The sequence below is a fragment of the Marmota flaviventris genome, unplaced genomic scaffold (assembly GCF_047511675.1).
Source record: "Marmota flaviventris isolate mMarFla1 unplaced genomic scaffold, mMarFla1.hap1 Scaffold_48, whole genome shotgun sequence".
NCBI lineage: Eukaryota > Metazoa > Chordata > Mammalia > Rodentia > Sciuridae > Marmota > Marmota flaviventris.
Window position 1 is genome coordinate 168938 of NW_027288296.1, and position 10952 is coordinate 179889.

The 10952-nt window shown below is 31.5% G+C and overlaps 1 pseudogene; it reads right to left on the reverse strand.

Moving 5' to 3' along the window:
- Positions 1-6420: 6420 nt before the first annotated feature.
- On the reverse strand, positions 6421-8117 carry LOC139704235 (zinc finger protein 268-like; annotated as a pseudogene).
- Between the last annotated feature and the right edge of the window lie 2835 nt (positions 8118-10952).

The following is a 10952-nucleotide window of genomic DNA, read 5'->3' on the forward strand; positions in this document are numbered from 1 at the left end:
TTTACTATAATTAGTTGTTTTTGAGTCTCATTTCACTCTTTAATTATCTATCCATTGTGTTAAGAACCCCTAGAGGTGTTAATCTATATAAGGTACATAAATTGTGGTCTGAGGTGTTATTGGAATAATGCCATCAATTTTCTGTTTTGCAATATTAAAGAACTATTTCAGATTTATTGCAATGGATAGTTTTGTTTAAAGGTAACAGTCGTTTTTCAATGTAGAAATTACTAAGAAAAATTTAGGTGTTCTCTAAAAGTCTGTAACAACCATATTTGATGAACTTTGTGTCATAATGTATAAGAAAAGTTGCTTCCCTGCCTCAAACCAGACATCATTGGAATAACCTTGTGTAGTATCAGCACATACAAGTTTAGATGAGGACTTTTGCTTCTTTTCTCCTTTTACTTCCCACCTACAACATGGCTTATATTTCATAAGCATATTTCTATGCTTGTTTAACCTCTCACACATCTCAGAATTCACTAGAAGGGATCCCTGACAATCTAGAAACAAACATATCTGAGATAGTGTATAGATTGGTATATGAAGAAGTTCAAGAAAATATTGATCTGGCCATGAGATGGTGTGGTAACTATATAGAAAGCTAAAAATTGAAATTGAAAGAAATATATTACTCCTGAGAATTACTATGAATCATGTAGTATTTGGAAGCAGATATTTTAAGTAGGAAGCTCTTGAGACTGATGTCCACTGCATCTTTTATATGAATATTTGCTCTGGTTTTGAGGGCCACCAGATTTTAGCCAGTAAACTTTTGGCTTGATATAGCATAATCAGAAAGCCCAGCATTCTGTTTTTATACTTAGGCATGGTTTACTAAACATTCGTTGAGTTTTTGCACAGACTTTTCCCTTATTTTAATATAACTAGCCCATTAGTCTTGTCACATTCAAATTCATTCATTCTTCAAAAAGTAATTTAATTAAATTCCCTATTGTCTTTAAAATAAAAAATCAACATAAATTAATTTCTATACTGTAAAGCATTTTATTGTAGTATCTAGAATCTTTATAACTACTAAGAAATGGCATTCTATGTCTCATTTTTACCATTGTCTCTCTAATATTATTTTCATTATAATTTGAGTATGTCCCCCAAAAGCTCATGTGTTTGGAACTTAGTTTCATGGGGAGAGAGTTGGAAAATAGTGGAATGTTTAAGAAGTGAGATCTAGTAAATTGTGGTTAGATCATTGGGGGAGATGTTCTTGGAGAGGGTTAATGTAACTTTCATGGGGCACAACATAGTTCTTATTAAAGCCAGTTGTTATAAAAGAGCAAGTCTTTTTTCTGAATTTCTCTGACTTCCTGTCTCATTATGTTCTCTCTACCTCTCAAATGAGCCCTCACCATAATGCCACCTCATGTGTAATGAAGGTGAAGGAGCTGTCACAGGAGCTGAGAAGTTTCTAATACAGTGCACTTAAATCTTCAGAACTATGTACTCAAAACTATATTTTTATTTATTTATAAGTTGTAGTTGGACAAAATACCTTTATTTTATTTATTTATTCATTTTTATGTGGTGCTGAGAATTGAACCAAGCTTCTTTCATGTGACAGGTGAGCACTCTACCACTGAGCCACAACCCCAGCCTCTCAGAAAATATTTTTATGCATTTATATATCTTTTTATACATTGACCTGCTTCTGGTATTTTTCTATAACATTATAAAACAGACTAAAAGAACCTCTGTGTCTTATTTCTAAAGAAGACAGTTGAGACTTTGCAATGTATTATCAAAAAATTCGGTAAAAGCCTTAGAATAAAAACTGTTATTCATTCACTGAGTGACCTTTAGTGAGTGATTAAATATCTTTGTGTCTAAGGCATCTTACTATGAGAGTGAGTAGAACATCTAAGATTGCATTTTAAAAGCTCTGGTGTAGTTTAGATGGTAATGGCTTAGCATTTCTGATTCTTATTTGTTTTTATACTTCAAAGGTGATATCTTGTATTTCTTATATTCCTCATGGTGCTTAGGTTAATGTATTGCCATTTACTTTGGGACTCAAATATGTGGAATTTGTTTTGTTTAGTAAAGCAAAAGCAAGAGTGGTACCTTAGAATATAGCAAAGATTATTTGAGAATGTTTTTATTTTTAATGGGAAGAATTGTCTCATTGCTAATGATTATAGAGGGAATTTACATCTTGATGACACCCATTAATCAGAAATAGTCTGAATTGACTAGATCAAAACCATTAGAAAACCATGAATAAAGAGGCAGATTAACCCACTTGAATCAAAGTGTGGAATATGATATGTCAAGAAATTTGTAATGTTTTGAACAACCCACAATCAAAAATTATAAAAAAGAGGCAGATTAAAAAAAATAGGTTTGTCCAGCACCATTTTGAGTCTCCTATTAGAGTACAAATTATAGTATTTTTTTCCTTACCAGTGAAAGGACTCAAACACATGTAGCTGCATTTTACGCCTCCTGTAATCATACAAGTCACCATCAATCATAATACCATTGTAGGAAGAGAAATGTAGATCTTCACAGGCAGAACAATCAAATACAAAAAAAGTGAAATTTGCCTTATGCAAAAAAAGACCTCATTATTTATGCCATACTTCTTTTAGCTCCCAGGTTCCATATCTTTGAGCTCAAGATATTCAACCAGAAGAAAGTGGATTTGTTTTTTGCTAGATGAGTTAAGAACTGATATAATTAGATTGTAGAGTAAACATATTTTGATTTGGGATTCAGTTGTTTCAAGTATGATGGCTTGCCCAGGAAAGCAATGCAGGAAATTTTGTCCTCCACTTCACCCATATTGTATGGAAAAATTATTATTTGTTTAAATTAAAAGTGGAAGCCACAGGGAATCTCCAGCAGGTATTGAAATGTCATGATGAGACATCAAACTGCAGTTTTTTTCCTCATGTTTTTGTATCATTGATTGCTGTGGAATTTGAATATTTGAAATATAAAAACTATATTTAAAAATAAACATTAATATTCTTTTGTATTTTAAGGCTCATAGCCTAAGGTCATAATATACAGTACAATTACCTCATATTTTTCTAAAGTAATCCCAAGACAAAGGAGTTGGGATATATTTTTCATGAAAAAAATTATTTTTACTAACTAAAATTATGTTGTTCCATGTATCATACTTTTCTATGCAGTATATGTTTGGCCTTAAAATTAATAGAAGTAAATGCTTTGATCTGACTGCCAAAAGGTTTATATTATCTTGTCCTGGTGAATATTGTGGCAGAATATATAGAGGATGAAACAGAAAATATCTGAAATTGTGTATTTTTGTGGCTGGAAACTGTTGAAAGGTACATCATTGTTATTAATGAAAAAGACTGACTGAAAACAGCAATGTTCTTTAAGCGTACATACGTGAACAAATTCTTTGTTAAGCAAAAATGCCCTGTGCAGCCAGGGATGGCTGAAATACATTATACTTAGACTCTGGTAATCTCAGTTCTTTTTTTTTTTTTTTAACTCTAACTAGTAAATTTTTCTAGCTCAATAAATTTCTCTCTATTCCTTTTCTTGCTTTTAAAACCAGAGGAGGAATACTTGTCTTTTTTAACTTTCTGGATTGTTTCCCCAATTTTACTGCAATAAAATATGCAGAAAACTTTTAGAAAATATTACAAAGCATACAAATGGAAGTGAATTATCTTTGCTTACTTTGTGACTCTTTTTCATTCAAATGCTCTTGTAGCTCTAAGTGGGTAATTTATCATTCTTCAATTACCTTTAACTGATTATATGTCCATTTTTGCCCTAGCATTTGGAAACCACACTTCATCCACTATTGGTCTCTTGCTTAAGTCTTCTCATTTCTTCTTTTTTTTTTTTTTTTTTTTTTTTTTTTTTTGTGCTGTGTATTGAACCCAGGGCCTTGTGCAAGGGAGGCAAGCACTCTGCCAACTGAGCTATATCCCCAGCCCTTCTTGCTTAAGTCTTTACAAGTTTTTATTTATATATTGTTGTGTGTTGATCCAATTGATTTTACTTCTCATTTAATGTAGTTTCATGTATAATTAAATTGGTATAAATATGTCTATATTGGAGAGTGCACAATGTCCCCAGATCTTGTTCTTAGGCATATGTTGCTGTAAACTCAGTTCTTCATGAATTATATGTAATGTTAATAAAATTGTGAATGATATTCAATATGATTTTTGTATGGATTCTGTGTATAAGAAGCTTTTACCCTATTGTACCTGAAAAGCCAACATTTTATGATAAGAAACTTAATCTTTACATACAACCTTCTCAGTTTACCTCTTACTACTTGGTCCTCAGAAAATGAGACTATAAAACATAGCTCATTGATTATTTTGTCATAAGTATAAGGACTCACTCAACCTTGACTCCACATCCATTTCTCTAATTTCTGCCCTGAAATAACACAACCTATAGAATAACAAGGACATCAGAATTTACTAATGTACATAAAAACACTGATCATTGACCTCATTCCATGAAAAATGAAATGTCTCCAATGAGGATGAAGTCTAGAAGGCCATTATGCACACAAGAAAGATAAAGCTCTTCTTTCATGTAAGAGCTACCTTTAAGTTTGTGGAAATTCAGTCTATTCAAATCACTAGGAAATGTTAAAATGTGAAAAAGTTAAAAATTTAAAATTTATAAATCAAGATATGAAAATCTGGGGCTTATTTTCCTATATCTACATCCTTCTTATAATTCTTAATTTCACCATAAATACAAACAGAAAAAAAAATGATCTGACTTATGCAAATTGTATTCCACATTAAGTTTGATTAAAATGTGTAAAAGTATTAACAGATGCTAGAGTATTATTCACTCAACAGTATGTTTTACTGTTACATAGAACATTTAGTCAAGTGGAACTCTATGATGTCTGTCATTTAACAACAGGATGCAATACATGAGTGTTAACACATAAACAAATATTCAGTTTTAAAGACATATTGCATACATAAGTTAAATATAGGTTAAAAAATGCACTGTAAACCTGGCATGATGGTCCATGCTTGTAATCCAAGCAAATTGGGAAGCTGAGTAATTTCAGAAATTTAAATTCAGCCTCAGCAACTTAGTGTGGTTTCAAGCAACTTAGCAAGACCGTCTCAAAATTTGAAAAAGTGGAGAGAGGGCTTAGGAATGTGTATAAAAATACCTAAACTTAAACTGAAATACAAAAAAAATTAAAGTTTAATATTACACTTGAGTGTTAAACATCAAAAATAGATTTCATATAATTCTTTTCTCAGTATTCAAAAGTGAAATAGTAATTTTTGATTTAGAAAAACAATTATATTCTTTCAAAGATGAGGTTTCTTCACTATGCATATATGATATTTATGACTGATATTTCCACAAAATAACTTGATAATGCTTAATAAATTTAAGCAAAATTTAAAGAAAACTACTTGTTTTCTAAACTTAAATGAGTTCTGTATTTTACTGATCCTCATATACATCAAGGTGTAATATATAGATAATAACTTTACTATACTCTAACATTTATTATAAATGTTTCATTGTTATATAAGACATACATTTTGGACAAAATCTGTTCAATGGTCACTACTAGTATGAGTTTTCAGATGTTCTATGATTTAAAATTTAAGTACATTTTGGAAATATTATTTAACTTTTTAGTGTTGCTGGGCATAATGAATTCTCCAAAAATAAGCAGTGTTTAAGAAACATGTAGCTACATTTTTTTTTTCCATTTGTATTTTCTCTAACCAGTATGTATCCACAGATGCTGAGTATTGCTGAATAAATTTTAGAGGCATTGTCACATTGTCAATTTTCACATAAAAAAATTCTCTATGCTATAGTTATTGTGTTGAGGATTAAATGTTGTCCCTTTCTTGGAGTAATGGTACAATGGTCTCATTTGTAGAGTTTCTCTCCAGTGTGTTTTCTCTGATGTCTAGTAATATATGATATATAATTTAAAATGTTTCTACATTCTCTACATTTAGATGTATTCTTTCCAGAATAAGTAGCCTAGTGGTGAAAAGAATTGATTTCTTATTAAAAACTTTGCTGCATTGTTTCAATTTGTAGGGGTTCTTTTCTGTATAAATTCTGTTGTTAATAAGGTTTAGTCTTTCTTTTTTTAAGTGTTTATTTTTATGTTGTAGTTGGACACAATACCTTTATTTCACTTATTTATTTTTATGTGGTGCTGAGGATCGAACCCAGGATCTCAAACATGCAAGGCTAGCACTCTACCACAGAACCATAACCCCATCCCCAAGATATAGTTTTTCTTTAAAAGTATTATTACTTTATTCACATTTCACATTCACCAGGATATCTTCTGCTGTGGTGAATAAAGTTTTATTTTTTATTAAATGCTTTTCCACATTATTCACTTTTGTACGGCTATTCTCCAGTGTGAGTTCTGTTGTGTTGAATAAGGCCTGTTTTATTGCTAAAAGCTTTGCCACATTCCTTATATTTGTAAGGTTTCTCTCCAGTGTAAATTCTTCTGTGGCACATAAGGTGTAACATTTGAGTAAAAACTTTGTCACATACTTTGCATTTGTGATGCTACTCCCAAGTGTGAGTTCTGTTGTGGCAAATAAGCTGTGATTTTTGACTGAAAACTGTGCCGCATTCTTTACATTTGTAAGGTTTCTCTTTAGTGTGAGTTCGTCTGTGGCAAATAAAGCCTGATTTTTGAGTAAAAGCTTTGCAACATTCTTTACATTTGTAGGGCATCTCGCCACTGTGATTTCTGCTGTGGTGAATAAGGTTTGATGTGTCACCAAAAGCTTTGCCACATTTTGGACATTTGTAGGGCTTCTCTCCAATGAGAGTTCTTCTGTGGTAAATAAGGTGTGATTTTTGACCAAAAGCTTTGCCACATTCTTTACCTTTGTAGGGCTTCTCTCCAGAGTGGGTTCTGCTGTGGCAAATTAGGAGTGATTTTTGACCAAAAGCTTTGCCACAATCTTTACATTTGTAGGGCTTCTCTCCAGTGTGAGTTCTTCTGTGGCAAATAAGGTGTGATTTTTGACCAAAAGCTTTGCCACAATCTTTGCATTTGTAGGGCTTCTCTCCAGTGTGAGTTCTGATGTGGCAAATAAGGCTTGATTTTTTACCAAAAGCTTTGCCACAATCTTTACATTTGTAGGGATTCTCTCCCATGTGAGTTCTCCTGTGGCAAATTAGGAGTGATTCTAGACTGAAAGCTTTGCCACATTCTTTACATTTGTAGGGCTTCTATCCAGTGTGAGTTCTTCTATGGTGAATAAGGTTTGATTTTTGACCAAAAGATTTGCCACATTCTTTACATTTGAAAGGCTTTTCTCCAGTGTGAGTTCTGATGTGGCAAGTAAGGTATGATTTTCTACAAAAAGCTTTGCCACATTGTGTACATTTGTAGGGCTTCTCTCCAGTGTGAGTTCTCCTGTGGCAAATAAGGTCTGATTTTTGACCAAAAACTTTGCCACAATCTTTACATTTGTAGGGCTTCTCTCCAGTGTGAGTTCTGATGTGGTAAATAAGGTGTGATTTTCGACCAAAAGCTTTGCCACATTGTGTACATTTGTAGGGCTTCTCTCCAGTGTGAGTTCTTCTGTGGCAAATAAGGTGTGATTTTTGACCAAAAGCTTTGCCACAATCTTTGCATTTGTAGGGCTTCTCTCCAGTGTGAGTTCTGATGTGGCAAATAAGGCTTGATTTTTTACCAAAAGCTTTACCACAATCTTTACATTTGTAGGGATTCTCTCCCATGTGAGTTCTCCTGTGGCAAATTAGGAGTGATTCTAGACTGAAAGCTTTGCCACATTCTTTACATTTGTAAGGCTTCTCTCCCGTGTGAGTTCTAATGTGGCAAGTAAGGTGTGATTTCTTACCGAAAGCCTTGCCACATTCTGCACATTTGTAGGGCTCCTCTCCAGTGTGAGTTCTGCTGTGGTAAATAAGGTTTGATTTTTGATCAAAAGCTTTGCCACAATCTTTACATTTGTAGGGCTTCTCTCCAGTGTGAGTTCTTCTGTGGCGAATAAGGTTTAATTTTTGACCAAAAACATTTCCACATTCTTTACATTTGTAGGGCTTCTCTCCATTGTGTGTTCCTCTGTGGTAAATAAGACCTTTTTTTTTTTACTAAAAGCTTTGCAACATTCTTTATATTTGTAGGGCTTCTCTCCAGTATAAATTCTCTGGTGATGAACAAGGCCTGATTTTTCATATGATTTCTGTTGTTCACTCTCACTTGTAGTTTTCCATATTTTCTTTAGTGGTAAATCGTCAAGATCACAACTTTCATATTTTGCACTTATCACTTCATGTAATATATGTTTTAGGCCCTTTTCTGGTGAATGTTCTTGGATATGATTAGGAGTCATGGCTGAAATAAACAAAAAATTTTAAAAAACAACACCTATTAGACTGGGATAAATATATTTTGCATACATAACATGAAATTAAGGTAAAATAAGTACATCAGGAGTGTAGCAGATTAGTAAGTCCAAAGTCACCATAAATCCAAAAAATATATTAGTTCAATAAAAATGTACAGAAAAAAATTACCTTGGGAATATTATCCAAATTCTTGTAGAGACCCCAGTATCCAAGAGGAGTACATCATTAAGAAGAGTAATATAATAAAGTGTAGAAAAGAATCTTTAACACCCTTTTGTCCTTCATAAGATAGTATTGGGTATTTAGGAAATATCTACCACCTACCTTCACTGTCAGTAGAATAAGAGAAATGTAAAACATATACAAACATTTCTGGGTTTTTCAAAGTGTGTCCAAAAAATGATTTTTGTCTACCATGACATAGAGACATGAAAATAACTAGTAGATTTTGAGTGATAATACCATAAATATTCAACAAGGTTAAAGAGGCAATGGACTCTTAAAAAGAAATATGAGCAAAAAATTTACTGAGAAATATACACATATATGTAAATGAAATTTTTTGTAACAACATTTTAAAAGATGATAAAAACCTTGCATAGTCTGTGGCCATAATATTTGGATGAATTCAACACATGACAATCATGTATAATAAATTGATTTTTATATTTTTATATTCGTGTGATATGAGAATTTCCTTTAATGACAAATACAACTTTGTTTATTTATAAATATATCATGGTAATTTATACTATATATACAAGGTAAAATGACTAAATAGAATGAATTAACAATCATTATTTCATATAATTATCAATTTTGTTCTTACAATGTATGGTTTTCCTTCTACTAGTATTTATGAAGAACATAATACACTCACTATGTGGTAAAATAATACTCTTGACCCTATTATGCTCAATAAAATAAAAATATGGAGACTTTTACTATAATATCAACCCTACACAAAACACAGTACCTGGTGACAAAATTTTGCTCACTAAATTTCTGACTTCCACGTGTGAATCAAATGCTCCTACAACTTAATATCTGCATGCCAACTTTCACTTAATTCAAAGTCCTGCATATATTTCTTATAACACTTTAAGAGACAAAATATTTTATAACTAAATAATAATAGTATATAAGTACATATTTTTAAACATTTGACATTGATGGGCACACACATTGAGTCCCTAGCTTTAATACTGAGAAAAATGTTGGCACTAAACACAAAAGCAGAGGTATCTCTTCAATTTTCTGATTTAATTGTTCATGGATACATACTTAGTACTGGCAATTCTGGATCTTTACGTCATCCAACTTTTAATGTTTCATGTGTAATGCTTGAGATTACCCCAAAAATTCTATATCACAAACTACAACACAAGTCTTTTTAAAATTGTTTGAGCCATGCCCTTTCTAAATATCTGTGACTTCTCTCATACAAGACGTACTTTTGCATGACCTCCCAATTAGCAAATATTACAAGGATGCAGCACTGTTCTTGCCTATTTTTATTTATTTAAAAGTTTTTATACTTTTTTCCCGAAAATGGAGTATATAATCTACTGATGGCTCCTTTAATGAACAAATGAAAAATAGTACAGCAAATATAAACAAAGAGAAGCATGGCTAAATCCAAGAGACAAAAAACAAAAATAAAACATTAAGAATTTAACATTAGGATACTGACAGTTATGAATTACTCAAAGAACACTAAATAACTATTTTAAAAAAGTTTAGAGACTGAAATTGAAAAATATTAACATCAATGAGCACAATGTTTATGTGAATAATTCTTTACGAAAAATGAGGGGGGCATTCTTAGTGTGCAAATCTGAAACTCAACAAATATGGTAGAGGCTTATCAAGCAGTACCAAGTTTAAGACAAGTCTAAGCAACTTGTAAAATACTGTAAAAATTAAAAATCTATATGATACATAAAGAGAAGTGGGATATATATATATATAGTGTGTGTGTGTGTGTGTGTGAAAAGAATCCAAGCATGCCACAATAAAATAACAATGATCCAGAAATTAAATCACTAATCAAAATTAAAAAAAAATATTTAAAAATTACAAAGTAGAAGTATAATGATTTATTTACTTCAAAATATTTATGATTACTAATGCATTATTGCAAAACACAAAACAAAAGAAAAAATTTAATAACAGAATTGAATCTACAATAGAAAATGTCAAGTAAGTTCCAGCAGAGAGCATGGAAAGAAACCAAGCATGATCTGCTTCTAGAGGCCCTATTTGTTTAAATATGGATAATGCTCCTGCCTTTACATCTCATCCTTTTGCACAATTTTTAATCATTAGATATAGTTTTAAATCATGAAATTTCTCATAATTTTTTGGATGAGATTTTGTTGAGTGCACAAATTGTATCCTAATACTTGCCTTTTAAAACAGAAACAAAGATCTAGCCTCTATTATATTAATATGCATTAAATATTGTATTATTTACAGTTAATGTGCTCAATATACAATATAAAGTTAATACTCAAAATTGGTCATCTGCATTGAATAGACATTTTATTCTCAAACAGCCATTACCAATAAAATTA